At 38.9% G+C, this 20,154-nt stretch overlaps 1 protein-coding gene across 2 annotated transcripts in view; it reads left to right on the top strand.

Annotated features, from left to right (window-relative positions):
- The window catches only part of spop (speckle type BTB/POZ protein), a 130,453-nt gene that overhangs the window by 20,797 nt on the left and 89,502 nt on the right, over positions 1–20,154 (top strand). Inside the window, exon 2 of one of the 2 annotated variants that reach the window (XM_023299497.3) lies at positions 2,285–2,420. The gene's annotated coding sequence lies outside the window, so the exon portion shown is untranslated. Of the gene's footprint in view, positions 1–2,284; positions 2,421–3,219; positions 3,285–20,154 lie in introns of those variants that run through there. The other variant, XM_035943483.2, reaches the window with a different exon arrangement.

Below are 20,154 nucleotides of genomic sequence, written 5' to 3'. Positions count from 1 at the left end.
ACATTACAACTTTTTTTTGAATAAGGTCCATTTTACTGACATATAATTAGATAAAATTTGTGACCACATGAAGAAATATTGATTCGGGAATTTTAAATAGATTTGTTGTTAAATAAAAGATATCTTGTATGATTACAGTTTTTACAACAAAAATGTTGGATTAATGTGATTTTTACATGTATTAAATGTTGACATTACATAGAATATATAATAATATAACTAGACAGAGAGATAGAACCAAAGATATAAAGTTATCTGAAAGCAACCACTTTTCTTGTGGTATAATTAGCTGCATATCAGACTGTGGCGATGAAAGATAACAAGATCTATGTGTAATGTCTGTCAGTGAGAGATCATTCCTTTATCCTTTTTTAATTTTTATTTGTGTGTGTGTAGTAATTTATTTGTGTGTGTTTTTGAATTGTTTTGTTAAAATTATCTTCATGAATAAACTAAAGTATGGTGGTTAAATTCAAAACAAGCATTCTTTCTTGTGGACTTTCTTTAGAAACAGGTTGTTAAAAATAAGAAATAAAACATTTTACCATGATGCATTTGTCAGCTACGTCACACAGCTTTACTACATACCTCATACTTTAACAGTGAAAACCTACTAGCATGAGCCAAAAGGGCGGTTAAGTGTCAGATATGACTCCTAAATATCACAAATGAAATTCTGATGTGTCTTACTGAACAGTTGCTAGGCAGAAATGTCAGTTTTTGCTTTGGCACTTGAAAATGTATCACCAGAGTAGGTTGGTATTAAATAGCTTTCTGAGACGGGACCTATCGATCCTCACTGCATCTATTTTGTTGTCAAGTCCGGCGTGCACATCTGCTTTGTACAGTCAGAGAGAGCGATCGCTTATTCATTTCAGCTGAGCTATTGATCAAACGACACTGGTCCCATACACACATCACAGAGCCGAGGTTACCTTTTTGACATTTCTTTCAGGGCTCAACCTTTGTATTTTGCATCTGATTGACATTTCCTTGGTATATATGTGTAAACATGCGGATCTTAAGATATTTCATTCATTCATGCAGATCATCTTTTCTCTCTCTGAGGTAAAAGCCCAAAGGCAGTTGGGATACTTGTCATGAATACAAAGAGGATAAGTATTAAAAGTAGCCTATTCTCTGTTTAGTATTTCTGGGCAAAATATGTCAGTGTTTTACTTAGAGTCACAGTTTATTTCCCTTCTGAGTCAACTTGTGGCTCCCATTTCTGCAGCCACAAGTCATTCATGCCTGTTTTAAATGCACTTTATGACGTTGATGTAAAAGAAAACGGGCTTAAATCAAACTGCTTTTTTGAATTTAAATGTCAGGCGTCTTTATGGATTGGCTGCATTATGATGCCAAAGAGCATCGCTGTGGCTGTTTCCTTACAATCCGCAGACCTTTCTGGAAGGATGGTTTGGACAAACACGACCAGCCTGCTGTGTGAAATCCTGTTCGTCTGAGGTTGGCAGGCATGTGGAGTATGAGTAAGCGTCCCTGGTCATGTTTATTTAGGTAGCGGTGGTATTTGAAAGAGAATTAGACTTGGAGGATTTTAATGAGACTGCCAGAGCAAACCTCAATGCTGGAGCTGAGTGCCACCGTGGGTCTGTTCTGTCAGATGGTTGCACTGTTATTGAGGTCTCTGCGGACCTTTTCTGCATCACATTAACATGCAGTGTGTACATCACAATTATATCCACAAAGATTTTTATCTATCTTTGATGGGTCAGTGTAAATATACTCCAAGAAGTATTAAGGACGCATTAAGCCCGCTTTGGATGTTCTTGCTATAAGCACCTCCGTTTGATTTTGTGGGAATGAGATTGCATTGCTCTGTTTACACCTGTGGCTTTTCCAGTGTGCTGTTTGGATACAGTCCAGCTACAGTTTGTGTTTGGATTAGTGATTTAAAGCTGGGTGTAATTACGTAAGGAGGGCCCCTGCTCCATTTTGTTCCGCCTTACTGTGTAAACCTCACTAGTCTTCGTAAAACATGTCTTTGTAATATCTTGTCACACACACACACACACACACAAACACACACACACACACACACACACACACACACACACACACACACACACACACACACACACACACACACACACACTATCTCAAAAAATATTCTACATTCAAGTCTCCTACATAACAGATGTGCACACAAACAGTCAACTTGACAAGGAGTCTCTTGCAAGAATATGATAAGGCACTGGCTCACACCCACGCTCGCTCTCACAACTACAGTCTTGTTGATTCTTTTCGCTGTTTGTGTTTGCAGCTTGCCAAGAAGCTCAGGATTTGGACAGACTTGCAGCACTGACACACCTACAGACACAGAGACCTGACGGACAGAGTCCAGCTGGCTAGTTATGGCAGCAGCGAGTGGAACAGATGTGCGAGGCACTTTGATCTAGGTGAGTACCAAATGGGGTGAGGATCTGGGGGAGGAGGGGGGGGCCGCTGGTCTGTACCAATATTGGGAAATAGCAAGTATGCAGTGGGTGGGGGGTGGGTTGTGGGGGGCTGGAATAGTGTGTGTTAGAGTCAGTTTCACTCTGTGATACATTAACACATTAACATTACCACTTTTGGCTTGACGTGGCGTCTGCAGGTAGTGGGAGAGTTTTGAAAAATGTTTTAAAGCAGATACTGTATAAACCCAAGGCCTGAATCCTATGAGCCCAAGGCTCTTTTCTTTATACAGTAATTTCACTACCTTTATTTCAAAGCTCTTTTCTTGGTCGTTATAAAGGCTTAACCCACATGTTGTACCTTGTTTTTTTCAGAACATTCTTGTCTATCCAAATCTTCCAGCATTTGATATGATAATACTTGCAGATTCTTTATATTAGTCTTTATATCAAGTTATTATGAAACTTGGACACATGTATCTCACCACGAAATGCTGGCAGTAAAGATATCCTCGTAACTGTGTAGGGGAGATTGTCTGAACTCTGGCTTTCCTTTAAACTAATGGTCATAAATGTAATTATTTTACTCACTTAAGTGTTTACATGCAGTAGTACCTGCACAGTTCAAATGTCCCCCCAGTGGCCACTTAGCCTTGGGCTTCCAGAATCTAGGATCACCACTGCCCTCTTGCACACAGGTGATCAGCACTAAAAGGCAAATCCTTTATTTTGTGGTTATTTTTATGCAAAGTGGGATGTAATGCTCTCTTCTTTTTCTATCTTTGGAGACAATGGAGACATATGCTGCAGTTTTGAAACCAGATTACTCTTCAGTGCACAGCAAAAAGACCATTATCGCAGGAAAGGGTATGTACAGATTCAGGTCTATGTTATGAAAATATATCGACTTCGTAGCTTATTCAACCGAGAAGCAGCAGTGAGAAAATGATTAAAAAAAAGAGTGCTTTGCAGAAGTTGAATGTCTTCATACCATCAATTCATCACTGTGTACGAATGTGTAACAAACATAATTACACAGTTGCACAGTTTCTTGTGATATGATATAAATGTATCATCGCATATTTACATATGAACATATCTATGCAATGTTCAGTTTGTGAGTATTCAAATCAGAATAAGGGCTGTAGAGGTGGACACAGCTGTATGCAGGCTGAAACTTTGATTAAACTTGATGCAAATTCAAAATTACTTATTCTTGCTAACATTTAGTTGCACAGACAAATCGCTAGCTTGTTGGAAAGGTCAAATCATGCAGTTTCATTCCAAAAGAGATGTGAACTTGGTCGTAAAGTGTGTCCTTTGGGATGAATGCAATGCTAACTTGAAACAAAAAAATACCCGACAATTAATCAATTAGATATCAACCAATATATTATCCGTCAACTATTTTGATAATTAATTAAGCAGAGTAATTTTTGAAAGAAAAAAGTCTAAATTCTCTTCTTAAAATGCCAATATTATCTGGGGTTCTTTTCTACTGAATATCTTTGGATTGTGGACAAAACACTTCATTTTTCATAATCATGCTCTGCCGCTTGCTGTTTTCTGACATTTTATAGACCAAACAACGAGTTTATCGAGAAAATATTTGACAGAACAGCAGAAATATTCTTTAATTTTTCACTTCTTCTTACTACTGTGTCTTATAAGCATTGTAGTCTTTCTGTTCCATGTGTTCTATATTTTGTCAAACCAGGCACACAGATGAATTATAAACAGATTTACAGTTAGTTTAATTTACATATTGATTTAATTTTTTTGGTTTAAGACTCTTTGATAGTCTGCTTTAATAATATATATCAACAGATTTTGCTGCTGTTGTGTTTTGTTGCTGTGGGCACGATGTTGAAAAAAATAAGTTGGCAAGTTATAGCGTGTTCATTTGTTTTCAAGCAAACTACATTTTGTTTAGTATTTTCGAGAAACCAACATCTACAGTATCCTCACATGGCTAGCTTTGAACCAAATTGTGGGTAAAAGGAAATGGATGGTCCGGAATGAGAAATGAGGTGGATGGTTTGAATAGGAAACACAAACCTTAAAAAAGAATGAAGGTGACAGAAGATCTAAAGGCCGCTAGTGAAGGAATACCAAGTAGCAGGAGAACAGAGGATGCAGTAGACACTTGATCGTATAAATGGCACTTGGGTAAGAAGTTTCAGGTAGCATTCAGCCGTTATTTAAAAGTGGAAATTGCACCCGGTTCTAATAAAAGACTAAAAAGTGAGAAAAAGAGGAAGGAGATCAGGTTTTTAGAAGGGGAAATGAGGGCGGAGGCACAGAGGATGTGCTAACATGGGAGACAAAAAACAAAAAAATAATAAAATATATCCTTTAGGGGAAATTATGTGGGCCTGTGTGTTTCATGCCTCCCCTCAAAAACTTTTCCATGTTAATTAGGTAATGTAAAACTAGCAAGAACAGCAAGAGTGCAAGAAAGCAAGAACAAAAGCTGGATGAAAAGACAGTGTAAAACAGCACACGCTATCCAGTTTGAGGCTATAAGAGACATATTTTTGTGTGTGCTGAGAGGAGAAAATAGTAAATGATAGATGCATTATTGATGTGGTGAATTAGGCTGCTGGTGCGTACAGGTCCGTCTGCTGTTTCACTGTTTCATTATAAGATTAACGAAGGCCAGACTCACATTACAGGAGTTTTGTGCCGATTTGTCCTCAGTTCACCCCTTCAGACAGTTGGAGGAGGAATCAGGTCTGCAATTTTAGTCTGAGCCAATGTAAGGGGTTTATAGATCCAGAACCTAAGCTGGATCGTTTATTTAGGTTCACTGTTGCGCAGATGTCAGAAAGGGAGAGCGCAATTTGTGGCAGGGCGTTTGGGATGCATATTTGGAATAATTTACCACACAGTTATTGATATGTTGACACCACGAATTGAGCACAGTAGACATTAATCCTGTGCTCAGTGTTTCTGTTTTGATCCATGTAAGCAACTCTATTGCACGTGTCACTAGGATATAGGAGCGTCCTCATCATCCAAACTTGTTATAAATACATAAACTCTGGCCAGAGGTCATCGATCGCCACAGAAGTCTTTGTCATGGTGGCTCTTTTACAGCTCCCTGTTTGCCAACATTCACACAGTCTGGGTGTCTGCCTCCTCAGTTTGCTGCACTATTAAACAGTAAGAGGCTCCACCTGGTGGTGCAACCAGGTACTACAACTAATCTACAATACGTTTTCTGACATGCATGTAGAGAATAGAGGTTTAACACACAGGGAGAACACGCAAACTCCATGCAGAAAGATTCCAGGCCCAGGCTGGGACACACGAACCAGGAATCTTCTAGCTGCAGGGCAACAGTGCTAACCACCAGCCCATTGTGCAACCCTATTATGCCTAAAATGATTGATTTAATTTCATTGATTTGCACTTAAATTAAGATCAAATTCATTTGATTGATGTAATCTCATGTTATATGGGATGTATTTTAGCCTGGAAGGGTATATTCTGGGCTCGGCTATTTCAGCCCTCGGGGTATAAATTGGGCTAAGCTAAAGTATACTTTGGTCTGGGGTTTAATCTGGCCTGTTACACACAGATCAAGTCAATCTTAGTTTAAGCACAAATCAAAGATAATACAAAGAGATTTTATACTGAAATCTGTTATACAGAAACAATTGAAAGCAACACCAGCCAATGTGAACGTTCTTTCATAATATTTTGCTTAATTTTTTCTTTGTTTTCAATTCAGTTTTTTCTTTCATTTTAACTTTTTAAATTATAATTAGCTCAAGGACATTCTAGTATTGTTTTTGCATAATGACTTGCTTGCTGAGCATGCCTCTTTGTGAAAAAAACCTAAATAACTTAACAATTAAGAGTTTCACATACTTAATCTTTACGTCAACAGGTATAAACTGGCCTGGAAGGGTATACTTTGGCCGAGGGTTAATCTGGCCTGTTACACTGGTTTTTAATCTCTTATGTACCATCAAAAGAATAGCTTTGTCGCAGAAATGCTTTTTTGTTTAATTCATTGCAGACCTATTGAGTTGTTAAGCATATAGGGTTAATTTATTAACTTTAGTTTTATTTGAACTATGTATCACGTAGAAAAATGTCACTGGATTTGGACTCCTTATGGACAAATGAGCTAAAACTTGACAGATTTACTATCTGTCTAGTAGGCAGATACTAGATTGGTTTGGGGGTGATCGGGACAGCCTTCATTTTTATATTTGCCATGCAAATGTCCACAGCACATACACACGACTTAGATGCCCCTTGCATACCTGGTAAAGCCACTTTCCACAATTATTTTCAAATGTTGTGGTGTGTGCATGTCAGAGGGTGGACAGAGAAATATCAGTTTTGGATCTGATTTCAGAATCTTTTAGGATTTTAAAGCTCCTGTAGTGTGAGTTCTGCCTAAGTGAATCTTTTCGTTGGATTTACATTTGACGCACACGGTTTCTGTTAATGTAGAGACAAGAGAAATTCCAGGACAGTTCAAATCTGCTCCCACACTTTTGGAATGTGATTTTTTTAACCTTCATATATTCAAAGTGAAACTAACATTTCACTTGGCAGCGTCTTCTGACATCAGTGTTCCTGTGTAGCTCTGTGAAAATTAAATCTCTGTGTAGGATTTGTTGTGAAATGCTGGGATATTTTAATCACCTCCTTTCTGTATTATCATACATGTAACAACAACAACAACAACATGAATATGATTTTGCAGATGTAGCTGAAGCAGTGCCTCTGATATTGCATTTCATGGTTGCAACTTAATTTCCTGTTCTCTCATGAAACTCAGAATAGTTTCAATATTGAAAATGAAGGGAACTATTGTGTGTGTTTTTGTATTTGTGCCTGACGAGATGTGTGTAGCGTGTATACACGGGTGAAAGACAGTCCTTGCTGACCCTGCAGTTACAGCCAATTTGCTGTGATCACAGTGACAAGTGTCTCCATACGGATACTTAGTAATTAGCTAAGAGGAGATGGAGAAAGGTTGGAGTTGGTGGGGCATTAGAGGACCTGTCAGAAGGCTCCACTCATCTTACCCCCCTAAAATCTGTCAGGAGGCTTGTCTGGGGCTCGTGCTCCCCAGTCCCCTCCCTCACACTTGGCTGCTTCAGTTAATTGAAGCCACTTCAGATCAGTCAAAGGAGCTGGATCTGCACGCCTGAGCGGACCACGGCGCTCACCTGACCTGTCACTCACTACTGCCAGCAGCTGCCTGCCACACACATCTCAGCACATCGTCGTCTTTCACATTTACAAACCCAGATCTAACCAGTTTACACTTAACCCCCTGTTGTAGTCTAAGCCTGAGTGCATTTCCACCACTTAAGATGTGTATCTGAACCCTTGCTCTTTTCGTTTTTTCATTTAGACAGGTGAGAGCAGGGGCTGTAATACTCAGGGGATCGCATAAAAAAAAAAAAAAACAACATACCAAGAGGTCTGAGAAAGTGGACTTGGTGTGAGACAGTTTTTCAGGAGATAGACCGTTACCTACAAGACGCGACCCTGAAATGCAGTTTTACAGCTATAAGAAGACGAATGTTGTCATCTCATAGCTGGTACTTACTCATGCTTGAAAAGCCAAGCATAACAGAATGAACCAAGGGCAAACTTGCACTTAAGATGCGGTGAAATGCCTTTTCAATGTGTTTCTAAACTCTGGAGGAGCACACAAGTAGTGTTAGAGCCCAGTGCAAACAAAAGAGCCAAGACCCACAAAGCTCAGCGAAAGTGACACGGACTGCAATTGGATTTGTTTTGAATAATTTGCCTCCCATATGTCTTTTGTTGATAAATTATAGTCGAGCTGAAAAATTGTCCATGGTTATCATAAAGTAAGCATTGCATGAATGCAACAAAGAAAGAACTTGTTCTCTGATTTGGACCAAAACAAGCTGACTAAGGTTTGTAAAGGCCACAAAAATGATACCCTCATTATTCCTACACAGAAATTCTCTTTTTCTTTGGTCAGAGCACACAGATGCACCAGCAGGTAGTCCTATCTAAATGATGAAATTAGTTGTCAGTACCATTGAAAGAGCGTCATGCATATGACTGTTTCAAAATACGAATACAACTCTCATATAACTAAGACTCTTTGAATGAGGTAAGTATAAGACTGCAGCTACGTTTTAAAGAAAACAAGAAGCAGGTGTTTGATGTGGAAATTACGTATGCTTTGCTACTCAGTACTCAGTCTATATTGATATACCTGTAAGAGATAAGAAGAGGTTAGTTTTAGAAAATATATACTGTAGCTCTTATTTCATGGTAAGTACTCTTGGACAAGCAAGGAGTTCAAGGTCTTCCTCGAGTCTGTCCTGTATCCAAAAATTACTTTCCTATTAAACTGAACTGTATTCACTCTACCCCCACACTATAATAGCCACCGACTGCCATGTAACATTACTTTTCTTGAGAATCACACTTTCAAATGATTTCAAATTTCACACTGCACTTTACTGGGTCCCCACCTGTCAAGTTGTAACCATATTGGATGTACCATTGTTGGAATATTAGCAATATATAAATATAACCAATATAAACCTCCTGCATTCCGGGATTTTAAAGTTCGATTATTTCAGCATCTTTTTTAGATCACCGATTTGATTTACAGCATACAATTTTACTGTTTTGTTTCACTTTTAACAACCTCAAACGTTTAAAATTCCTGAAAACAGCTTTTGAGATAATTCACTTAACATAAATGTGCCTTTATTGCTTTACTGTCACTCCTTGTCAGCTAGCCAAACATACTGTGAGAGGGTTGTATTTTGATCCAAACCATGATATTTTCCCAAACCTAACCATGTAGTTTTGGTGACTAAATTTAAACAAAGTGTGATAAATGAAAACTAAACTTAAGCTTTAGGACAATGTTCCAACATGGGGCACAAATCCTGCTCTTCTCATTGAATTTGCTGCTGCTGACATAACGCCAATTCATGCTTTCTGTGTATAAAACGATATGCATGATGCAAATTTCATCATCCACCCAAATGACTGCAAAATTTATGACCACTTGAACTGTCTGCATTGCACACTGACTGAGCATGTACGGCAAAACCAAACGGTGGCTAATGCTTGTTTGAAGGAGAAACCATCTGGGGTGATTCTCTGCCTTTATGATTCATCATTCAAAGAGTTGTAATTGATATAGATGCTGCAGGACTTTGGAGATTCCACAGTAGGAAATTCTAAATTCTCTAGATATCTCCTGCTATGTGCATCTTATTGAGTAAACCGGCTGCTACATCTTGTAAAGCAAGTGCAAGGTCACAGCCTTTCAAGAGTTCCATGTTTTTCTGTGTTCCATATGACACATAGTTATTGTAGTCCATTTTTAAAGTTGGTATCAGTTGTGCAAATAACAGTAACTGGACTCTATCCTTGTCTCCTATATTCTTTTGCAAAATTTGTGCCTCTTTCAAAATAGAAGCCTCTGTTTTGATGTCACAGTCTTGTTTTTGGTGACAAAATAGATTTCTTTCAAAGCATGAAAGTGCAGTTTAGGTGTATAGGATAATATCTTTTGGGCGGTAGGGTTTGCTCAGTGACATTAGTATAGATGTTGCACCTTAATCTCCTCCAGGTAAAGGATTGCCACCCAGCTGCTCTAAAAGGTCAAACTTACCAATTTGACATCCTGAGATTCTTCACCCATCCATTGGTTCTACAATGTTTCCTCCTGTAACACAACGAACACTGGGGATATGTGAAGTACAACCAGAGGGAATAGATCTTTTTAGACAGCCCACTCGGGAGTGAGTGTCTAAAATGAGAAGTGGAGCTTGTGTGTTGTTTTAAATGCCAGGCTTCTACTCACTCAGTTTGCTTTCTTGTGGGAGCCTTTAGTTATACTGTAGCTCAGTCGGCTGACATTTAATGCGCAGCCATTACATACTCTGCTGCTGCTTTAGTATAGGCCTAGTTGTTACCGGCATGAATATGAACAGACAGATGTGACAGCTGGCCAGCCATATGTGACAAGCCTTTTAGATCTTTACGCCTTAATTATTCCATCCCTGGGGACCAATATTGACATTTAAGGTCTTAACACTGAGACCTTATAAACTGCCAGCCTCCAGTTGGCATTATCTGTCTCTTGGCAACCTCCAAGCAGACTGAGAAAGGTGCTTGATAACTGCTCATAGCTGCATTTGTATCTGTCAGCTGTGGCGAGATGGGTGCTTTCAAATTTATCATGGTGTTATAAAAATAATTGCCTGTATATCATATTTGTTGTTTACAGATAAGCAGCTCTGTCAAAGGTTGCTTCGTTTTTTTTTTCTTAATAAAGTTTTTTTGTGGGATGTTTTCCTAATTTTCAGCGAGGGTCTGAGGTTGGAAGGCTTCGTTTTCATTTCTTTTTACAGCGTGGGCGTTGAGAAACCCTCTGAGACTCTCTGTGATTAGAGGCTATACAAATAAAATTGACTTAATTAATAACTAGAAGTGCAAGTTGTATTAATTTGAAGACTATAAATATCTACATCTTGGCTTCCTCACAGTCGCAATAATCCTGCTGCAATATCTGTGTGCATCTTTTTCTTTTCTTTTTTCATTTGAGATGATGTCACGCCTCAGGAGAGTACATTTCTGATTTTCCCCACGCATCGTGTTGAATGAGCTGCTTTGTATCTTTAAGATTTTTTAAAAGAAAAAACATTCTGGCGTTTTATTTATCACATTGTTGTATGGGAGGTGCTCATAGGAATGAAGGCAGATCTGGTATTCTGTCTGTGAATCTTTTTTTTCCCTCCTCTTTATTCCCCTCTCAGTCTGCCTCACCTGGGTCGTCCCACACATTCTCATTTCTCTTGTTATCCCAGGTTCTAATTTCAGTTGCCGCGGCAACCCTGCGGCTCCCTCCACTTATGCCTCCTCCCTCGTCTCTCTGAGCTCCTTGTTAAGTGTGGCAGAGCTGGTTAATGATTGTGTTTTATTTATACTTTTCCTCCAGTAGGGTTCCTTTTGATAGGGCACACGTCTTGACTCTTTACAAAGTCTGCCTTTCTATCTCCCGCATCTCCCTTTCATTTCTTTCTTGTTTGCTTTCTTTCTGACTCACCTTTATTTTCCTTTTTTTTCTGTTTTGCAGTAGCGTGTCTTGTGTTTTTATGTTTTTCTCCGCGCTCTACCACTGTAAATTGTGGTCATTCGAGGAGACTAGGTGGACCGTCGCTGCTTATCAATAGCATGCTTGGATGCAAATTAGTTTGCTCTGTGTGTCTCGACTGATTGTTTGCTTTTATGCAGATCAAGTTTAAACGCAGTTCAGCCAGACTCTTCGTTCATCATAAAAAGAAAGTTCAGTGAAACGCACAAAAAGATGAAAACACACATTTTCAGTGCACCTTAGGGTTGCTTTGTATTGCTTTATATATATATATATATATATATATATATATATATATATATATATATATATATATATATATATATATATATGAAATATCCAAAAACTTGGCTGTAATTTCTATGGTTATTAAAGCCTCTATTTTTCATTTCATTTTTCAATAACACCTGATACAGTTAAGCCCAAAATTATTCATAACCATGTCAATGTTTGATTTAAAGTGAATTTTTATTTCACCAAAAAGCTTCTTCTGACTGAAAAAGACATAAGTCACAAAAGATGGTAAGACATTGTTTTAGATATGTTAATGGGGAATTTTAATGATTTTTAAGTAGTTTCTTTTAGTTTTACTGAGAATGTAATGTTGGAAAATGTCCGTATCCCTTGAAATTGTTTAAAATTTTTGAGAAAATGAAGCTTCTGTACCATTACAATTGGTCTGGCTAGTTTCTATGATATTGTTGGGCGTTTTTAATACACTATACACTGAGATCATCTGATGCAGTAGATATCCAGTCAGTTGCAAGTCATGGTCAAAACCAAAGAGTTCAGTGAGTTTGCTGTTAGTGTCCAACACCAAGTGAAAGTTGCACACTGTGGTTGCTCACAAGATATTTTAAAGATATAAAGCAATATCCAAGTGTTTTCAAGTGCCAGTGGCCACAGTGCAGAGCATCATCAAGAGGTTCAAGGATTTCCACACTGAAAATAAACATTAAAGTGCAACATGGGGCGCTTTTACTTCAGCTTCTGGTCTATATGGGTGTAGACCAAGGAGGACTTCACTTCTCCCAGGACACACTAAAGCTCACTTAACCTTTCCATAAAGAAAGCTTTCAGCCATCAGATCTGTGGTTTGCTGAGATGAAAATGGAATTATTTGGACACAAAGAAAGGTCAAACATTCAAGCCGAAGAAAACCATCAAACTTGGCAGTGAGAATGTGATGGCTTGGAGGTGTTTTTTAGCCGATGGACCCGACAACTTTATCACAGTAAATTACATCATGAGAAACTAGGACATAGGGCTGAAACGATTCCTCGCGTTATTCGAATAATTCGATTACTAAAATTCCTCGAGGCAAAATTCTCTGAATCGAGGCTTCGTTTAATGAACTACATGCTAGACCCCAGGTCACGAAATGGCAGACCGCGGTCTGAGGCCAGACCCAGACTTCATTCGATACAAACCGGGTCCATAAATTTGACGGGATGCTTCTATTTTAACCAGTGCAGCTTTTCTATTGTTTACGGCAGGAGTGGCCAACCAGTCCGCGGTCTAAAGGGTCGTTTAAAGTAGCCATCGGTGAAATAAAACAAGGACAGATTCAGCTTCTGCACAAGTTATTTCTCACCTCAAATGCTTTCAGAAATACTTTTCCCTGAAGCGTTTCTGAAATAAAAGAGAAAGTTTGCGGCCGAGCCGCTGTGTTTATCCGATGTATCTGCCGGAACGTCAAGCTGACAGCTCGGTCACATGACCACGTAGCGGCCGCTGAAGCTTGAGCACTGTCATGTGACAATGTTGTGGCCTGCTACTAACCGCACAACATGCGTGCTATTTTCAGATGCGGAGCATTTACATGCGGGAAAAACGTATATGGTGGACACGTACCTTCACTGTATGTTTTTTGTAAGTTTTCAGGCACCGTGCCGGAATTCCGGCGTGCGGCGCCGGCGTTCGGCTCAAAAAAAAAAAAAAAAAAGACAGGACTACATTGCCAATCGAGTTCGTCTACCAATGGAATGAGGGGAACGCAGCTTTTGCGCTCAACCCAACTAATATCACTAGTCAATGGGAAGTGAAGTGGGGGCGGGTTTTAGAAAGACATTGAGATCCAGCTGCATTTGAGTCCATACCGGCATGCAGAAAGCGCAGTATTCTGCCAAGGAAGCTCAGTCGTTGTATAATTTCCAACTATATAAGTACAGTACACCTGTACTATACTATATATGTACAATGCCACTATACTATAGCCTATATGTGTCCAGGACGGTTATTTCTTTTGGACAGCGCGCTCACTTCTGCTTTTGATGCTGTAACGTGTATGCTTAGTGCGGAATCCGATTACTTGATTAATCTCCAGAATAATTGATAGAATACTCGATTACTAAAATAATCGATAGCTGCAGCCCTACTAGGACAGCATGAAGATTCTGGAGGAAAACATTAGGCAGCCTGCAGAAAAACCTGTCCCTTGTTAGCATTGGAGACTACAACAAAACGATGATCTGAAACATACATCTAAAGTGGTGAAGAAAGTTTTAGCAGAAGACAACATCAACATTTTGGTGTCCAGACCTGATTCCCATCAAGAATCCATTGAGAAACTGAAGACTAGAGTGATTGCAAGGAAGTCTTCCAACATCAAAGACCTGTAGGTTGGAGAAAAATCCAAGTAGACACATGCAAAATACTTGCTAGAAATGATAAGATAATCTCCTGTCAAAATGAAACAGAAATTAAGTTTGTATTATTCACATCTCTAACTAAATGTCTTACTGTGTTTTGTTTCTTGTTTATGCCATTTCCAGCCAGATGAAATTCACTGGTTAGAATTACAAAAAAGCATGAATAATTTTGGGTTTTACTGTAAATATACTTTATTTTCACCAGTAGAGTTCACTTAATACAATATACTATAACGCTTGGTGTAGCTTCCGATGTCCACTAAAGCCCTGCTGTTTTACCATCTGTCCTAATTTATTACTAAGCACTACATTGTTTCAGCGTCTTTTTTCACCGGAGCTACACAACGACTCAAATGCAGAGGATTAAATTCATCCCAACGTTTTGTTCTTTTTTCGGCACTGGAAGCTTTTATGTTCGACGCCACTTTCACAATGTTGCCTTAAGTGAAAACGGGCTACTGTAAATATCACAACACGTTAATCTCCTCCTATTGGTTGTCATGTCCACTTTTTAGAAAAAAGAGAGGTAATAAAGTTTATAAATTTAAAATGATCTGGTGGCTGCTTAGCTTAAGCAAATATCCTGTTAAAACTAAAAACTAATCAAAATATACATTTACATACATGGAAGTAACAATCAGGCTGTCAAATCTCTACAATAACGAGATAATAGTCTTGATATATTGGTATTTTTTTGGCAAATATTAGCAGTTATGAATGAGAGACCTACAGTTTGATGACAACGAGTACAATATACTGAAGATGTGCTGTGTGAATTGACACCTTCATGCTTGTTTATTGTCTAGCAGCAATTTCTTTTTTCCCCTATTGTCTTCTATTGTTCCCTCTTCCTTCCTTCACTATGTCAGATTTTCTTTTTTTCACGCTTCTTTTCCATTAAGGTTTCTCAGACTGTTACAACGACAAACAAGTGACCATGCCAGGATGTCTAAAGCTGCACAAGTGTGTGTTTTTTTTAATTCTGGTGTATCTGCTGTGAATATCAACAGTAGGAAAATTACTCTAAAATGTAAAGCCTTATGGCTATAATCAAATGGATGACGCAGTCGAAACTACACAGAAATATTTGTATTTGAAAGGTCTGTGTGTGAATCCGAAATAAAAAAAAAATCATCCAGACAAGTCCATCCAAAGTAGCAGGGACTGGAATCTAATTTGTTTTGACGTCTGGCTGCCTTGTTTGCTTTTTTGGTTTCTGTCTGGCAGGACATTCTTCGCTTTCTTTCTTCCGTCCTCTTTTTCTCGCTGGTCACATTATTCTGTGCAAAGAAAATGGCAGGTCCTATCACCTCCTCATTTTGTGCTGTCTAGCTTTCTATTACGTCGCTCCTTTATTACAGTCTCTTATCATTTATATGTATTTATTATGTGTTTACGTTTTCAACATTTTTCAAAAGTAATGCTGTCTGGCTTGTGCTTTTTTTTCTCTCTCGCTTGTTTCTTACTCTTTTTTATCTGCCTCCATCCCTCAGTCCATCACTGTCTGCTGTTGCCACCATCTTGGCATCTGCCAGAGCAGAGCAAGTCTCTCTGGTGCTTTTGATTGGCTGTTCAGAGATTGGAATGTGCCGTCCTGACTCAAATGACTTCATTAGAGAGGCTGATAATCTCAGAGGGGGCCTCCACCAAAGGCAGCATCCACCAAAGGCCATTTAGACAAAAGACGAAACATGTGGAATAGTTAACGTGAGTAATTTGAAATGGCAGAATGGGCGAAGATGATGAGTTTTTTAGGGGCTGGAAGTTTGATAGTGACAGGAGTGCTCTCTCATAGATAGTGAAAGAGAAGGAGATGAATTAGGGAGGCTTGGATTCAGAGCATAACTGTTGGTTACGGTCCCAGATTCACTGCGAAGATCTGAAATGTCACCGTGTGTGTGTGTGTGTGTGTGTGTGTGTGTGTGTGTGGGTGTGTGTGTGTGTGTTTGTGGTGGTCTAGCGGCTTTATCTGCCTGGCATTTCCTGCTTTCAGAAGCGACTGCACTTCCAGGCACCATCTGATGACCCTCCAAAAGGCTCAGCGCTGCAAAGAATATTGAGAGGAACACATGTAACCTTAACATGAATTAGGACCGCTCGCATTTGGAGGGTGACAAACAGGGTTTTGTCACCTTTTGCCTACACCGGCAAGTTATTTTGTGGCTGTTATCTTAATAGTGGCAGTTTGGGGTTTGATTTTCCCAAATGCTGACTTTTTGCAAGCCCCTGTGCAGGTAATGGACTGATCTCAAATCAGGATGCACGCTGATTAATACAGACGATAGGACACAGTTGTCTGGTATCAGCTTGTGGCTCCAACTTTGCAGCATTTTCCACTTCAGTAGTGCGAGGATAGACGTTGGCATTTAGGTGCCAGCAGCCAAACAGAGATGTACGTCTGCAGGCACTCGGCGCCCACAGCTATCTCATCTCGGGTTCTTCAGGGAGTAAATACTGCAAATGTCACCTGAAAATTATATAGAAGCTGAAACGCTTGAATATTTTGCATTTTTTAAAGCCATATGTTTCCGGAAAAGATAATTACATATGACCGTAACATGAAAAATGTATTGAATTGTATTGAATTAACATTATTCTCCACACGACTGGAGTAGACTTTTAATTATTCATAATTAGAAACAATGTAAGCAGCAAGAACAGGCTCATTTACCTGACTTATTTTTGATAGAAATAGCAGAGATTTGATCAGTATTTCTTGAGCCAAGTTTTGCTTATATTTCTATTTTTAAAGTTTCTCCATCCATAGTGTTAATGCATTATCTGACCAACAGTATTTTTCCCTCTGCTTAGTATTAACTGACATTTCCTTTTTTTTTTTATCATTAAGTCTTGTGGTTTGACACTTTTCAGAGTGAGATGGCTCATTTTCAGCCCTCACAGTATAATGTATGTGCTCTTTAATGTATAGATAACAACCTATAAAAGGTGAGAAGATCACTTTTGCTTTTAAAAGACGATCCATCTTTTATGAATCTAATGGAGAGCATTTAAAATTCTCCCTGAATATAAATGAACGTGTGCTCGAGTGTGTGTATGTGTGTGTATAAATGTGGTAATTGGGAAGCAGAGTGACGTCGGGGCACACAAAGGAGTAACCCTTGTCGTACCAAGTGCAACCGATGGATAGAACTGAACTTATTAGCGCTGCTACCTTTCCTCTCCCTTCCTTTCAGTGAAAAGAGCAACAGTAAAGCAATAAGACAGAGAGCACAGTGTGCACCTGTCTCCAAATCTCCTCAGTGGGCTCTGAGACTCTGCCTGGATTTTCACTCCGTATAAGTGCAGCTGTGTGAATAAAGAAAGGAATGAACCTTCTGTTAAAATGTCTTTCCCTGCTGACAAATAATGAGTTAGACTCAATCGCTCATTAAATTAAATATAAAATACCAGTTATTGTTATTATTACTAAATGCATTTCTTTGTTTTTTATCTCTTGGTGTTGTGGAATTTGGCCTCGCAGCTCGCCTTGGATTTATGTATTTCTGAAGACTTCACACTCTTCCTGTGAGTTTCAAGAAGCCAATTTATTCACCTCAGTAGAGCTCATGGAAACAAACCTAATTGCATTTTATATTTCGGAGCACTTCAAACATCAGTTTGGAGTTTGCCTGACTTTTGAGTCTGTGAATTCATGGTGTGTTTTTTACTTCTAAGAGACACTTTGTTCACTTTAGGTGACACACAGAAGCATTTTCTGTTGTGATGCACCTATTAGCAGGGCAGCATCATATATGTGTCTGTGGCTTCCAAAACTGCCTCGCTGGAAAAAACAAAACTAATCAGTTTTATGATGTGACAATGCCACGGTTAAGTTGAGGCATGTAAATGACTTGGGTAAAAATACATGGTTAGTTGGCAGATTATGGAAACATCGTGGCTTCTGTCTAAATAATCCCTCTGCCGAGATCCAGACTACGAGCAAAGTGGTTGTATATGCAACCATCTATTGAGGATGTGCGAGTTAAAATTTCACATATGATGCCCCTGCAGCCAGCATGGGCGGCTACTGCACTGCCAACTGTGGTTGAAAGTAGTACTTTCACTTCTTCTCTAGCTCAGTCTCTCTGCTTAACCTGAAACAATCCATTTAGGTGTTAGCATGTTCCAAGACGAAGCGGTTTAAAGCTAATTATTGTTAACCCCTTAACGAATGAATTTATTTAGAATTAAATAAAAAACTTTTTTACTTTAAAAATTTTTTGTGTGTCTTTGCTTTCCAGCTCATGCTAAAATAAGTGGAGATTGTTAATTTATTTATTACACATAACAGATATATAATCACAGATATATAATAATTAGGTCCCACTCCGACAGGTCCTACGAAAAAACAGTGCTTGCAAAAGGTTCCGAGGTAGGTATTGAATATGCACACATTGGCCCTGGGGGAATGGATACGCTATCTCGGCTGCAGTCTGAATGAAAGTGGTATGTTGCGAATTCGCGACAAAAGGTGTCAAGGGGTTAAAGACATAAAAGAGAGGCTGGTGGAGAGGGGAGGTCCTGACTTAGAACTCCTGAAAGTGGGAGTCGGTGAATAAGAAATACTACTGGATTCAATCACAATGGATAACATGATGCAATGTGGCAAAATTAAGTGACTATTAATCCAATGAGCATGAATGACTGTGATATTGACATTTACTCACATACTGAAGGGAATAAATGCACTTTTTGCACATTTCTGCACATTGTAAATATTTCTTTTTTTTATAACTTACAATTTCTTGGATTTGCTGCATTTGCTGTTTTTTTTGAGACTTGCTCCTTATTTATTGCAACACTTGATGTCTTTTTATAACTTTCAGTAAAACTGTCAGCATTTACTGTAATGTTCTAAATCACAACATCAAATTCCTTATATGTGAAAACCTTGGCAATAAAACTGATTTTGATTCTCATTCTGATTTAAAATTCTCTGCACTCATAAAACACAGCCGGCGTAGATCAAATTGCTTGGTAATTTAACATTGGAATGTGTCATTTTAATCTTTTCAAACTAATTATGGTGACACACACTTATCTAAATTGCTGCTCTGGAGTCACTGAGTGGAGACTAGAAGCTTCTCTGTGCACAACTAGTGTCTATCTTAGCCTGCATGTGAGGCATTCGGGGAACCTCAGTAAATTGTAGTGTCTATCAATATTCAGATGTTGAAGTGTTAAACCTGTTCCTAGTTTGCAGGTAGGACAATAAAAATATTTCCAGATTTAAATGTATTTAAGATCCCAAATTCTGAGTCACTGTCAACTTTTGCATCAGGGAAACCTAGGGCATCGAAAGGCAATTATTCGTCGGCATACAAGGGTTTAATACCATGTTGTACCAAACAAGGGTAGTTACATGTTGGTGTGACCAATCAAGAAGGTTGGTAGCACCAGTGCAACCCGTGAAAAAGGGAGTCAAGAACCCTGCGCCTTCAGTGGAAATTCAGTGTTTACCATGCTATCATGTCCACATGGGGATTTTTGTTACCTTTTCATTAGTGAGATAAGCAGCAAACACCATTGCTGAGCATTCCGCCTTGAAGCTGCAGTGTCCTGACGACGGTCTCAAAAATATGGATTCAGACTTCCACATGTAAGAAATTTAAGGAACCAATCCTAGAGTCGAAGAGCAGTTTTACAGAGTTTGAGCAGAGTTGTAGGTAAGCTGATGTGCTCGAACTGCAGTGCGGCGAGGACTTCATAGATCAGCACATTTTATAGGAAGCAAAGTTGTAGAGTTTCATTTGAGCCACTCTCAGGCAGGAAGTGATTAGTTTTTTCATGTAAAAAAGAAAGCATCTAAATGGATAACTTTGTTACACAGACATGAGTTTTTAGGTGTATAATCAAACATAAGTGATTTTGGAGCACCAATTGAACAGATTTCTTCTGGGAGGACCGTCTCAACAACGCTTAACCTGGGAACGTCGCTTATGATGACCCTCTA

This window comes from Amphiprion ocellaris, chromosome 19 (assembly GCF_022539595.1).
Source record: "Amphiprion ocellaris isolate individual 3 ecotype Okinawa chromosome 19, ASM2253959v1, whole genome shotgun sequence".
NCBI classification, from domain to species: Eukaryota; Metazoa; Chordata; class Actinopteri; family Pomacentridae; genus Amphiprion; species Amphiprion ocellaris.
This window is presented reverse-complemented; position numbering and strand designations above follow the sequence as displayed.